The sequence below is a fragment of the Hyperolius riggenbachi genome, chromosome 2, assembly GCF_040937935.1.
Source record: "Hyperolius riggenbachi isolate aHypRig1 chromosome 2, aHypRig1.pri, whole genome shotgun sequence".
Classification (NCBI taxonomy): Eukaryota; Metazoa; Chordata; class Amphibia; order Anura; family Hyperoliidae; genus Hyperolius; species Hyperolius riggenbachi.
In genome coordinates, this window is record NC_090647.1 from 341,285,588 (window position 1) to 341,298,148 (window position 12,561).

General features: G+C 40.6%; 1 protein-coding gene across 1 annotated transcript in view; it reads left to right on the top strand.

Annotated features, from left to right (window-relative positions):
* The window catches only part of LOC137546706 (synaptotagmin-2-like), a 165,933-nt gene that overhangs the window by 87,813 nt on the left and 65,559 nt on the right, over positions 1-12,561 (top strand). The gene's annotated exons all lie outside the window — the stretch shown is intronic.

Sequence of the window (12,561 nt, forward strand, 5' to 3'; positions counted from 1 at the left end):
ATGCCTCTTTCCTCAAACTTCTACAATATTTACATCATGAACAAGCATGTAAAAGAAATGCTGTAGATATGTTATCTCCAGGTGCTGGCTTATTGAACAGGCAGAGCCGAGATTTGAACCCTGGTTGCCTGTGTCAGAGGCAGAGCCCTTAACCATTACACCATCCAGCCACCCAGGCAGGGAATAAAACGAGAAACAGAGTAACGACCCATTCACACTAGAGCGTTTTGCCGGCGATTTCGGCAAAACGCTCAAGCGCTAGTGCTTTTTAAAGCGCTAGTGCTATAGTACCCTATGGGCCCGTTCTTACTTGGGCGATTTGCGTTAATCGCTTGCATTCTTAGTTATAGTAAAATTAGGTTTTTCAAGTCCTTTTGAGCATTAGAGCTTGTGCAATATACTGATCATTTAATATGTAAGTAGATAGCAGGAACTGATGTCATCGTTGACTGTCCACTCAAGCATATGAACATTAACATGATTCATTCTGGTCCACAGCCTGGTCGAGGAGATGCTTTAGATTGATTGAAAGAAGAACAATTTGCACAAGCCACACAAACAAATCCCACAAATGCAGTGTTCTTCACATAGGCCCCCTATGTGAAGAACACTGCAATATTTTTTTTTTGTAGTAGACCGGTCATCTGCTTGATTGTGTTATCTTCCTTATCTACAGGCAATATGAGATTTCACTCTTGGTGTAGTTTCTGCTATTCCTGAGCATGTGTTCATTCTTCCCAATAGCATTGTATAAATAAAAGTGTAATTGTTACGACAGAAAAGGGAGAGAGGTGTGCAGGATTCTTTATGATGTGTCCCTATGTCCCCTTCTTCCTTAATGTTTACTTGGTCAATATTCTGTCTTGATAGGATTTCACTCTCTAAAAATCAATAGGCACTCATTACAGAAGAGCAATTCTCTGAATTATCAAACAGATGAAGAGGGGGGTTGTGGCTTTGTTTTAATGTTTTTGCACTTCTCTTAAATCTCCATTTGGGTTTATTCTGTTGTGGAAGCTAGCCATCCTTGTTTGTTTACAATGGATTATTCTGTTTGCACTTTTACTTATTTGTGATTGCCTGAAGAGGAATTAAAAATTGAGGATAGCACAGAAAATAAGCCATGCTTTTACCATGTACATGTCACTAAAAAAACAATTAAAGATATGCTGACCACTACAGATCACAAAGCATGTCCTCAATCCTTTCCTCCTCAACCTGTTTTATGGTAGCTAATTATGAAGTGATGGATATCTGCTCCCTGACTGACACAAATATGAACACATACTAGGTTCCTTATGGTTTAGGTGCACATTGAATACACATGATCGTATTGTGTGGTGTGCATATTAAAGAGAAATTCCAGTAAAATTGCTATTGATCTATGTCAGTGCAACACCAGTCTTTTAGTAATTTAATAATAATGTAATAGTAATGTATTGTAATTAAGAATTTACTGTTGCTTTTGACAAGTCTTAGCTGGCTGCAGATTGCAACAGGAAGACATCTTAGCAACAGTATGCCGAAGTAGTGATTACCCAGCAACTGGCACTTTGCTGAATGAATAATAACATGCACAGAGCAGGAACCATTAGTGCAGGAGCACCTGCACTAATTCACTGACTTACAGAGAAATGTGAATGTGCTGTTGACTAGTTTCTATAAGACACACTGTGGAATCACTGTGCACTTAACAAGCAATCTTAGTGAGTACAAAAATATACTTTAGTTGCCCTTGCAATATATCGAGGTGAACTAAATGGACTGGTTTACTTTCAACAAAAAGTAGTAGCATTTCCCTTTACATGTAGTTTATAAATTAGGGAAATATGTCTTAAATGTAAGGAGCTGCTACAATATGGTCGTGTTTTTTTCTGATTTTAAACCACTAACCACGGTAAATGTAACTGAATGTTGGTAGCACTACATCATGTAGACCAGTGGTCCTCAAACTAAGGCCTGCGGGCCGAATGCGGCCCCCTGAGGCTTTTTTGCCGGCCCCACACACACAAAATGTATTACTTATAGATGTGGTCAGCTACATCTTTAAATATTGGTAATCTGCACATAGAATAGCAGTGCTGGCACCGCCCATCCACATGGAAGCCAGAAAGCAGTAATTGGCTGGTTTCCAATCAAATTCCACATCAGGTGACACTGCTGTCCAATTGGACTGCAGGTTGTCACTTGAGTATGCTTCACTGTCTGGCCCGCAAAGACTTCTACATCATTTTATGTATACTCCAGCCCCCCAGCAGTCTGAAGTATGTTGACCCGGCCCTTGACCCAAAACGTTTGGGGACCCCTGATGTAGACAGTCAACAGATATTATGGCCTACACTCCTTGAAATGGATATGTGGCAGACTCAGGATCTATGTACTGTATAAATCAGGTTTATTAGCATGTAGAAATATGCTTACTTTGTTTCAAACCATCACTAACAGATCTCAAAGAAGAGTATCCAATTACACAGTAGCATGGCTGTGGCCTATTCATGGGCATCATGGCCATTTTAGAAAGAACAGTGTACTTTACTGTGCAGTGATTTTCTCAGTAACAAGATGTTGAAGTTTGGTGAAGAATGAACAACAGTTACAAATGGTACAGGTAAGACTGTAAGAAGGCAAAGATGTTAAAGGACCACTATCGCGAAACAAGTAGGCAGTTAAAATCTGACAGAACTGACAGGTTTTGTGCCAGTCCATCTCCTCATGGGGGATTCTCAGGGTTTTTGTTTTCAACAGCATTTCCTGGACAGCAGTTGCAAAGTCTAGCTGACAAAATAGTGTGCAAGTGAGTAGGGAAGCTGGCTGGTATATTACTATTTTGGCAGATAAACTGCAGTTCAGGAAATGCTGATGAAAACGATGAAAACCCTGAGAATCCCCCATGAGGAGATGGACTGGCCCAAAACCTTTCGGTTCTGTTAGATTTTAACTGCCTACTTTTTTTTTTACGATAGTGGTCCTTTAAGGGAACCATATTTATTATTAGGCATCCATTTTCATGTGAGGTAACATCTAGCACACTTTCTTCATTTTTCAACCCTTTCTTGGTGCAGCTATACTTACTTGGAAAAAGCAAGGTAGGAAGCGCTGACTGCAGCATCCTGCAAGGAAATTCTCTCATCACTTCCTTGTAGGAAATGACATCACACGTCACAAGGAAGCTATGATAACTAATCTTAAAAGAAGGCAAATTTAGACACACTCCACTAATGTTAATGTCTTATTATAGCACCAACGTCTTCCACAGCACTTTACAGAATCCATAGTCATGTGGTTATGGAAACAGGAAATTTTTAGGGGTCCACTAGCGGTGGGGTGCCACCATAGGCCCCCATAGAAATATTGGCAATGAGAGGAAATTTGAAAGCCTGCTATGCAAAAAAAAGGAAGTGGAGGGCTGATTAAGGTTAGCGGGGGGGGGGGGGGGGATAGGGGGAAGTTTGGTTAAAGTTATACATGGATGGTGGTGGTTAAGGTTAGGCATGGGGAGTGGTTAAGGTTAGCTGTGAGGGGGAAGGTGGTGGTTGAGGTAAGGCATCGGTAGTGGGAGGGTTCAGTGTGAGAATAGGGTTGTGTTTAGCTGTAGTAAAATATCTATCATCATTTGCATTGTAACAGTAGTGTTTTGGTAAAGTTACAGATATTTTACAATTGTCTTTTCTGTGCTCCCAAATTTCTGGGTGCTCTATTTCATATACGTGTGGCTAACTGGCTAACTGTCTTTTAGATGTAATATGACTTACTATAGTCATAGTTTGATATTCATACCAAAGTCTGTGGCTAATTTTGGTGGACCTAATTATTGGCATGTTTTTGGATGTGGGGAGAAACTGAAATGTCCAGAGGAAACCCACACAAATATGAGGAGAACATACAAACTCAAAGCAAATAGTTTCCTGGGGATTGAACCTGGGACTCCAATGTACCCTAACCCCTAAATATAGCCCTGCAAGTTACACACATTGTACACAACAGAATTGGAGGCACCTGGCATCGTCTCTTAACAGAACTAGGAGAACATGAACTGGGATGTGGGTGCACTACTGATGAAAAGATTTCATTTAAACAAATACAACACTTTCCTGCCAGTGCAAACACTTGGAGCTAAATTGAGGAAGAACTGCATAAAATGCCTCTTCAGGGGATGAAAGTATTTTGCATGCTTGGCTGGCTGAGGAAGGAATGATTAGAAGTAATTTAGTCTATAGCTGCTACACAGACAATTTGCGTGTACATTACACAGGGCTGCAGTAAGGCTGCTCCTACTGCTGATTACTCCAGCTCTCCTGCTGCTTGCGCTTTGTGAATGGAAGTACTGGGAAATAATTGCCTTGTATTATGATTCGCTATCTTCGCTCTTCCATTCGGATGAAAAACTACCCTGTAGAGCTAAAAGTCTGTCCATCAAGCCTTGAGTCACATGCGTATTGTAATCTGGCACTTTGTCTGCAATTCTGCTAATAGGGATTGGGCACTTATTATAATTATAAAGGGACCATCAGTGAGTGAAAAACAAAATAAAAAGATGCACCCCCAAGCCTGCACAGGATTCCTTCTTCCTAATTGCTTCAGCTAATAACGCAAGGTATTTCAGAGCGAAGGAGAAGGGGTGAGTGTAACTGCATCATTTTAATGAAAACAAGGGATCTGTCTATTAACCATTTCACAACTGAGGGGTTTTACCCCTGAAACACCAGCGCGATTTTTCCCTTTCAGCGCTGCTTCCATTACTGTACTGATGTACTATGATTGGTTATTGGGGACTGGAGAGTCCCCATAACCAATCATTGTACTGCAGAGCCGGGGTGTGTGCGCGCGCGCGGGTCGCGGGGGCGCGCGATCGCGGGCTGCAAGTTTGTTTACCTTGCATTGTTTTGAATGAAGACGGCATTTGATTGAAGCCGTCTTCATTCTACTCGCAATCGGCGAGGCTAATTGGATTTAGGAACGCTTGTTCCTAACATCCAATTAGTAACCTGCTGTGCTGGCTGGCTGGAGTGTGCGCGAGAGTTCCCCGCCCACTCCCAGCCAGTAAACAAACAAGTGCGCCTTTCTCCGTCCCTGGGGGTGAAGCGGTGCGCAGAGGGACGGAGAAATTTAGCACTGGGGGGTGAAGTGGTTAATATGGTGCAGCTGAGTGCTGTAACTGATGAGTGTGCTATTCCCGACAGCAGTGACATTCTCCTCTGCAATCAGCATAGGCCATCGCTGCTGTGTCTGCCTTCCTCTCAGCTCATCCTCTCACACTGCTTCATGTACTGTGAAATGGAGGAAAGCCATACCTCTTAAGAGCTCAGTGAGAGCAGCAGCTTTCTCACACTGGCACAGCAGCAGGATCTTTTATTGTCCATGTAAAAGGTATAGAAAGCGTTCCCCTACTAACAAAAATACTTGCATGGAATGGCGGCTCCTTGATTTAGACTGATGCTAAAGGCTGATCTATAAAGTGTCCCGGACACCAGATGTTGCTTTCTCTCTCCCGAGATAGCATTAATGACCAAGAGTATCGTAAAAACCTTTGATCTCATGATTAACTACTGGAATCCAAGCTAGATAAGAAATATGACGCCTAAAAGGGATATCTCCATTTCATTAAAATGTGATAAGGTAAATCTTAGTATCGGCGCTGAACAAAATGTTGTAATTTATTACAAAATCATTTTTTTGTTTGCAACCAACTTTGGCACCAGTACAGATTTCCTGGAAATTCTAATCTTCTTGCATTAGCAATTACATGCATTCATGCGGGCCTAAGTTAATTTGAGTAGGCTGTGACCCACCCATCTGCTAATATGTCTGTAAGATTTCTCATTAATCCAGCCACACTGAAAGGAAATTAACTGGGCATTTAGATAGACCTAGGTGAGAGAGACAATGAGGAATGGGAGGACATACTGGGTAGAGGAGCTTAATTGCTGATCTCAGCAAAGGATAGGGTTGTCCAACTGAAGTTTCTTCATAGAATCTATTTTACCCCATACCAAATTCATAAGATGGATGGTACTCACTCAGAGGTGTGTTCTAGCTGTGGCTCTGATGCGGTTTCATACCTACATATGTTCTGGCCATGGCCTGCTTTGACTTACTTCTGGGATCAGATTGGAAGAATGGGTTCTCAGCTGCTGGGTTGTCATTTCCTACTTGAGCCTAAGTTGGTGCTATTGGGGTATTTTGGGGAAGATACCTCCAGTAGATATATATAAAAAAAAACATGCTCTTAAGCTTATGCCACATGACCAAGAAGCTAGTCTAGTTGCGCTGGACTACATATAGTGGCAGAAACTGCCCAAACAAGTTTGATCAAATATGACCAAAATGGTTTAATTTGAGGATTACAAGGGGTGTGCAGAATATGTTAATTTAAATTAGAGGAACTAAAAGAGATGTGAAGGGCTGTAATATACAACTGCTGTGTTGATCCTTTCTAATATTGCTTTGATCGCAAATAGTAAATATGTTTGATATAGACATCCATCCTTATATCTTATAATGCTATATAGAGAGATGGCCTGAAATTAAAGAAAACCCGATGTGAGGAAACTCACTTCAGGTTAGATACTTACCTATGTAGAGGGAAGGCTCTGGACATTATAGACTCTTCTCGGTCCTCTCTCCATCTCGTCATTTCAGCACCGTCCCTAGTTGAAGTTCTACAACCGGCTGTGTCTTCAGTACTCTTTGAGCAGCCGAAGACAGGTGCATCCATGCTTCAGATGCGCAAGAAAAGAACTCGCGCGTGAGCAGTATGAATGCATTCGTCTTTGGAAGAACTGGGGGGGGCGCTAGTATTTCTGCAGGCTGCCTGAAGAGTGCTGAAGAGGTATTCAACCTACAAAGTCAAATAATTTCTGCAGGGGACGGTGCTGGAATGACAGGTCGGATCCAGAACCGGGGGAACTCTATGGGATCCAGAGCCTTCCCTCTACTAAAGTAAGTATCGACCTGAAGTGGGTTTCTTCATCTCGGCATGGCAACCATAGTGGCTGCTGTGGGTCCCAGACTCCCTGGAACAGGAGGGGCCACTGTTTATCCCTAATTTATATGCTGCTATTTTATTTTGGGTCTGCCCTCATGCAGTGACTGCCAAATACTTGTGCTTAGGACCCTTTTCCACTGACTGTGATTCAATACAGTTTTTGGATTGCACACACTCCGCCAATATTATGGGCAACATGATTATTACCAAAGTTGCGGAGCCCATTTTCCACTGATGAGATTTCATTTCTGCTTGTGGTTTAAAGTCTATGGAGGTGCTAGAAAATTGTATGCCAAAGGTGATTTTCTTGTTTGCATTTTTGTTTGTTTATCAAGAAAAATTAATGACTTCCACACTGTTAAAATGAGTGGTCACTTAAAAAAATCATGCTGAAGCGTGCATAAAAAACACTTGCTATAGAACAGAAAAATCATGTTTGCAATTTTCAGTGAAAAAATTGCTCCTAAAGAGGAATGCCATTCACCATCATTGGATTGTGGATGTAGGTGAGGGCAGACTTCTCCTAATCTCCCTCCTATGATGTACTGGTAAATTGGGCTTTGGTCCCAATTTAGAAAATTAGGAACCACCATAGACATCAATGGAAATTTGCAGCTTTGGTACACACTAGGTGCTTAAATTAGTGCCAAGGGCCACCGAAGTTCAGCTATTATATAACCAAACTCCTGATTTGCTGCAGTGGGGAGGGGTCACAATTGGGTTTGGCTATTATAAAGCTGAACTTCTTTCATGGGGCAGGGTTGGCAATTGGTGCTGAAGTCCTATTATATAGACAAACTTCCGGAATGGCTGCAGCACACATATAGCTGAGTTACCGTGGCACCTGTATAAGTATAGATAAATACTGTTATCAGCTGCGATGGTGTGGTATCTGCTGCAGCGCTCAGGTATAATGTTAGGCATAAGTATACAGGAGGATATTGTTGGGCATAGGTGGGGGTTAATCACTCTTACTGTAAAGAACCCTTTCCTAATAAGATGGCAAAACCTTTTTTTCCTTCATGAGCAGGTCCTTTGTGCAAGCTTAGGGACAAGAAGCTCATAGCTTCTATATTGCTCTCTGGTGTATTTATACATGTTAATTAGATTTCCTTTTTTTCTCCAGACTAAAAAAGCCTAGGTTATCTAACCTTTCCCTGGTAAGTGAGACCTTCCTTCCATACCTCTGATCAAGTTTGTGCTCATCTCTGCACCTGCTCTAAAACTGTAATGTCTCTTCTGTCATGTGGTGCCCAAAACTTTATTCCAGATTCGGCCTTACAAGAGAGCTAAACAGGGGCAGTATTATGCTGGCATCTCAAGTTTTTATTTCCTTTTTAATGTATTCCAACATTGTATTTGATTTAGCTGCAGCAGCTTGGCGTTGAATACAATTATTTAACTTGTTGTTGAGAGGTACTCCTAAGTCCTTCTCAAAGTTTGATGTCTTCATCTGTATCCTGTTTATTTTGTTTAGTGACCGTTGGTGTGACCAAAATGCATGACTCTACATTTTTCAATATTGAATTACATTTGCCATTTATGTGCCCATATGGCCATCCTATCCTGATCCTTCTGGAATGTGTCACTATATTCCTTTGTGTTGATAATTCTGTACAACTTTGTATCACCTGCCAAAATAGAAACATTACTTTCTACTTTATCTACTAGTTTATTAATAAATAAATTAAAGTTTACTGGATCCAGTACCAACCCCCACTTCGAACAGTCAAACATTTTGAACATGGTCTATTGACCACAAGTCTTAGCTTTCAGTCCATTAGCCAGCCTTGTTCACACACAGATCATTCCTCAGTCCTAGTATCCTGAATTTCTGCACCAGACTGGTGTGGGGAACAGTATTGAAGGCTTTTGTAAAGTCCAAGGTTATGACATCTACAGCATTCCCAATATCCACATTTGCATTCATCATCTTGTAAAAGTATGTTAGTCAAAAAGACCTGTAAAAAGCAAATCTATGTTGATGGTGAGAAATAAGATTATTTCTGCTATGTAGTCTTGTATAGCATATCTTAGGAAACTCTCAGATGGACGAGAGGCATTTTTCACATTTCAGTGCTCCTCCCTTTCATTCCCCAATAACTTTATCACTACTTATAACAACAAAATGATCTATACTTTGTTTTTTTGCCACCAATTAAGCTTTCTTTGGGTGGTACATGATGCTAAGTATTATTTTATTTTAAATGCATTTTATTGGGAATAATAAGAAAAAAATGGAAAAAAATTCATTATTTCTCGATTTTTGGCCATTATAGTTTTTAAAATAATACATGCTACCATAATTAAAACCCACATATTCTATATACCCATTTGTCCCGGTTATTAAAACGTTTAAAATATTTCACTAGTACAATGTATGGCGACAATATTTTATTTGGAAATAAAGGTGCATTTTTTCTGTTTTTCATCCATTAATAATTTAAATAATTTAATAATAATATACCCTCTTGACATACATATTAAAACATGTTTAGTTCCTGATGTATGTAGGTGTAATTTTACTATTTGGCCATAAGATGTCCTTGCGCATTATTTCCTATTCACGTACAATAAGTACGCTAAATAGGAAGTAATGCGTGGCTTTTACATTTCAGCAAAGACGCAGGCATCTCATTGATGCCAGCGATCACAGGGCCTGAGGGGAGATGAATAAATGGGAACAAAGTTCCCATTCAATAATCTAATTATCAGAGGTGGGAGTGTCGGAAACGAGCGTGCAAGAGGCAGCGAGGCGGCACCATTTCAGAATGATCACTGTTTTGCAGCTGAAATGGTTAAATAATAGGAAAACGTGGGCTATTACTATTTCAACAACTTTTATTTCCACTATGAATATTTACCCAAACAGATTCCACAATTTTACAGTCCTTCTCAGTCCTTTTTATTAATATTATTATTATAATTTTTATTTAGTATTTATATTGTGCCAACATTTTCCGCAGCGCTGTACAGAGTATATTGTCTTGTTACTTAACTGTCCCTCAGATGGGCTCTTAATCTAATACCTATGATAGTTGTAAGAAACTATACGTTGGTTGCTATTGGCAACAACACTACACCTTTGTTCTTAGAGTTGCAACTCACAGGAAGTGTGAGAACTCGACTCTTATCACAGCAACAGCATAGGAGATATAACTTCTTAGGCGTCCTCAAAGTTTAGGAGTTTATTCAGTCAACAGATAAGACAGTACATTTCGTTACATCTTAGCAAAGCAAATTGTTCTGTAGTCAGGCCTTGGCATTACCGCTTCTTGATTCCATTCCTAGTGAATGGTAATATGTATTTATCTTCAGTCTATACTAAGTTACATCTACACTACGTATATTAAGCATACAGTTAGATAAGATGACAAGACATAAATAAAAGTAAAGTAAAGGTGGAAGCCAGCCATCACAGGAAGCAAAGAGTGCCTCTCTGTAGACCGATGGCAGTTTTAATACTGACCAGGAAAGAGTTAAATGTGACATCATCTGAGCCCTACCCCCAAGCCTACAATTGGCTCAGACCCCTCGTGGTGTCATAACACGCACAGTGGATACTGCGCATGGCCTGAAAAATCCCATGTTCCAGGCACCGGTCATCTTGTTCTGAAACATAACTGATGTTTACAGAACAAGACTGCCTATGTCTGTACATCGGGTAGATAAACTCTTTACACTTGGCTGATTCTGTGTAAGGCAGAAACACCCATGTACCAGTGTTTCTAGAAATGCTGTTTGAAGGGAGACTTTGCACATCAAGCCTTTTAACTAACTCAGTTCAGGTAACTGAGGCCTGCATATAATACTTAAATTATAACAATCGTCATACCGGTATGTCTATGTATGTAGCGTGTACTGTATGTATTGTAGTCTAGGGCCAAGTTAGGGGGAATCCAATTAACTTACTGTCGTCCAATATGCACTTCATCCTGTGTATATAGAATGCTGAATGTTAGTGTTCTGAGTTAACAGGAAATGGATGTCTGTACGTGTTTACAAACTTTCAATGAATGATCATTGCTACTTGCTGAAGCAGTGATCATTCTTTCAACAGGCATGTTCATTCTTTCAACAGGCATGTTGATTGGCTTTGGGAACACATGTACCCATTCACCAATCAGTGCTCTCCTGCGATCATGAGCGGTGCTCGTAAACATGGTGATATATGTATATATATATATATATATATATATATATATATATATATATACAGTATATATATATATATATATATATATATATATATATATATATATATATATATATATATATATATATATGTATATACAGTGGGTTGCAAAAGTATTCGGCCCCCTTGAAGTTTACCACATTTTGTCATATTACTGCCACAAACATGAATCAATTTTATTGGAATTCCACATGAAAGACCAACCCAAAGTGGTGTACACGTGAGAAGTGGAACGAAAATCATACATGATTCCAAACATTTTTTACAAATAAATAACTGCAAAGTGGTGTGTGCATAATTATTTGGCCCCCTTTGATCTGAGTGCAGTCAGTTGCCTATAGACATTGCATGATGATTGCTAATGACTAAATAGAGTGCACCTGTGTGTAATCTAATGTCAGTACAAATACAGCTGCTCTGTGAGGGCCTCAGAGGTTGTCTAAGAGAATATGGGGAGCAACAACACCGTGAAGTCCAAAGAACACACAAGACAGGTCAGGGATCAGGTTATTGAGAAATTTAAAGCAGGCTTAGGCTACAAAAAGATTTCCAAAGCCTTGAATATCCCAAGGAGCACTGTTCAAGCGATGATTCAGAAATGGAAGGAGTATGGCACAACTGTAAACTTACCAAGACACGGCCATCCACCTAAACTCACAGGCCGAACAAGGAGAGCGCTGATCAGAAATGCAGTCAAGAGTCCCATGGTGACTCTGAACGAGCTGCAGAGATCTACAGCTCAGGTGGGAGACTCTGTCCCTAGGACAACTATTAGTCATGCACTGTACAAAGTTGGCCTTTATGGTAGAGTGGCAAGAAGAAAGACATTGTTAACAGAAAGCATAAGAAGTCCCGCTTGCAGTTTGCCACAAGCCATGTGGGGGACACAGCAACCATGTGGAAGAAGGTGCTCTGGTCAGATGAGACCAAAATGAAACTTTTTGGCCAAAATGCAAAACGCTATGTGTGGCAGAAAACTAACACTGCACATCACTCTGAACACACCATCCCCACTGTCAAATATGGTGGTGGCAGCATCATGCTCGGGGGGTGCATCTCTTCAGCAGGGGACAGGGAAGCTGGTCAGAGTTGATGGGAAGATGGATGGAGCCAAACACAGGGCCAACTTGGAAGAAAACCTTTTGGAGACTGCAAAAGACTTGAGACTGGGGCGGAGGTTCACCTTCCAGCAGGACAATGACCCTAAACATAAAGCCAGGGCAACAATGGAATGGTTTAAAACAAAACATATCTATGTCCAGATCTAAATCCAATCAAGAATCTGGGGCAAGATCTGAAAACTGCTGTTCACAAACGCTGTCCATCTAATCTGACTGAGCTGGAGCTGTTTTGCAAAGAAGAATGGGCAAGGATTTCGGTC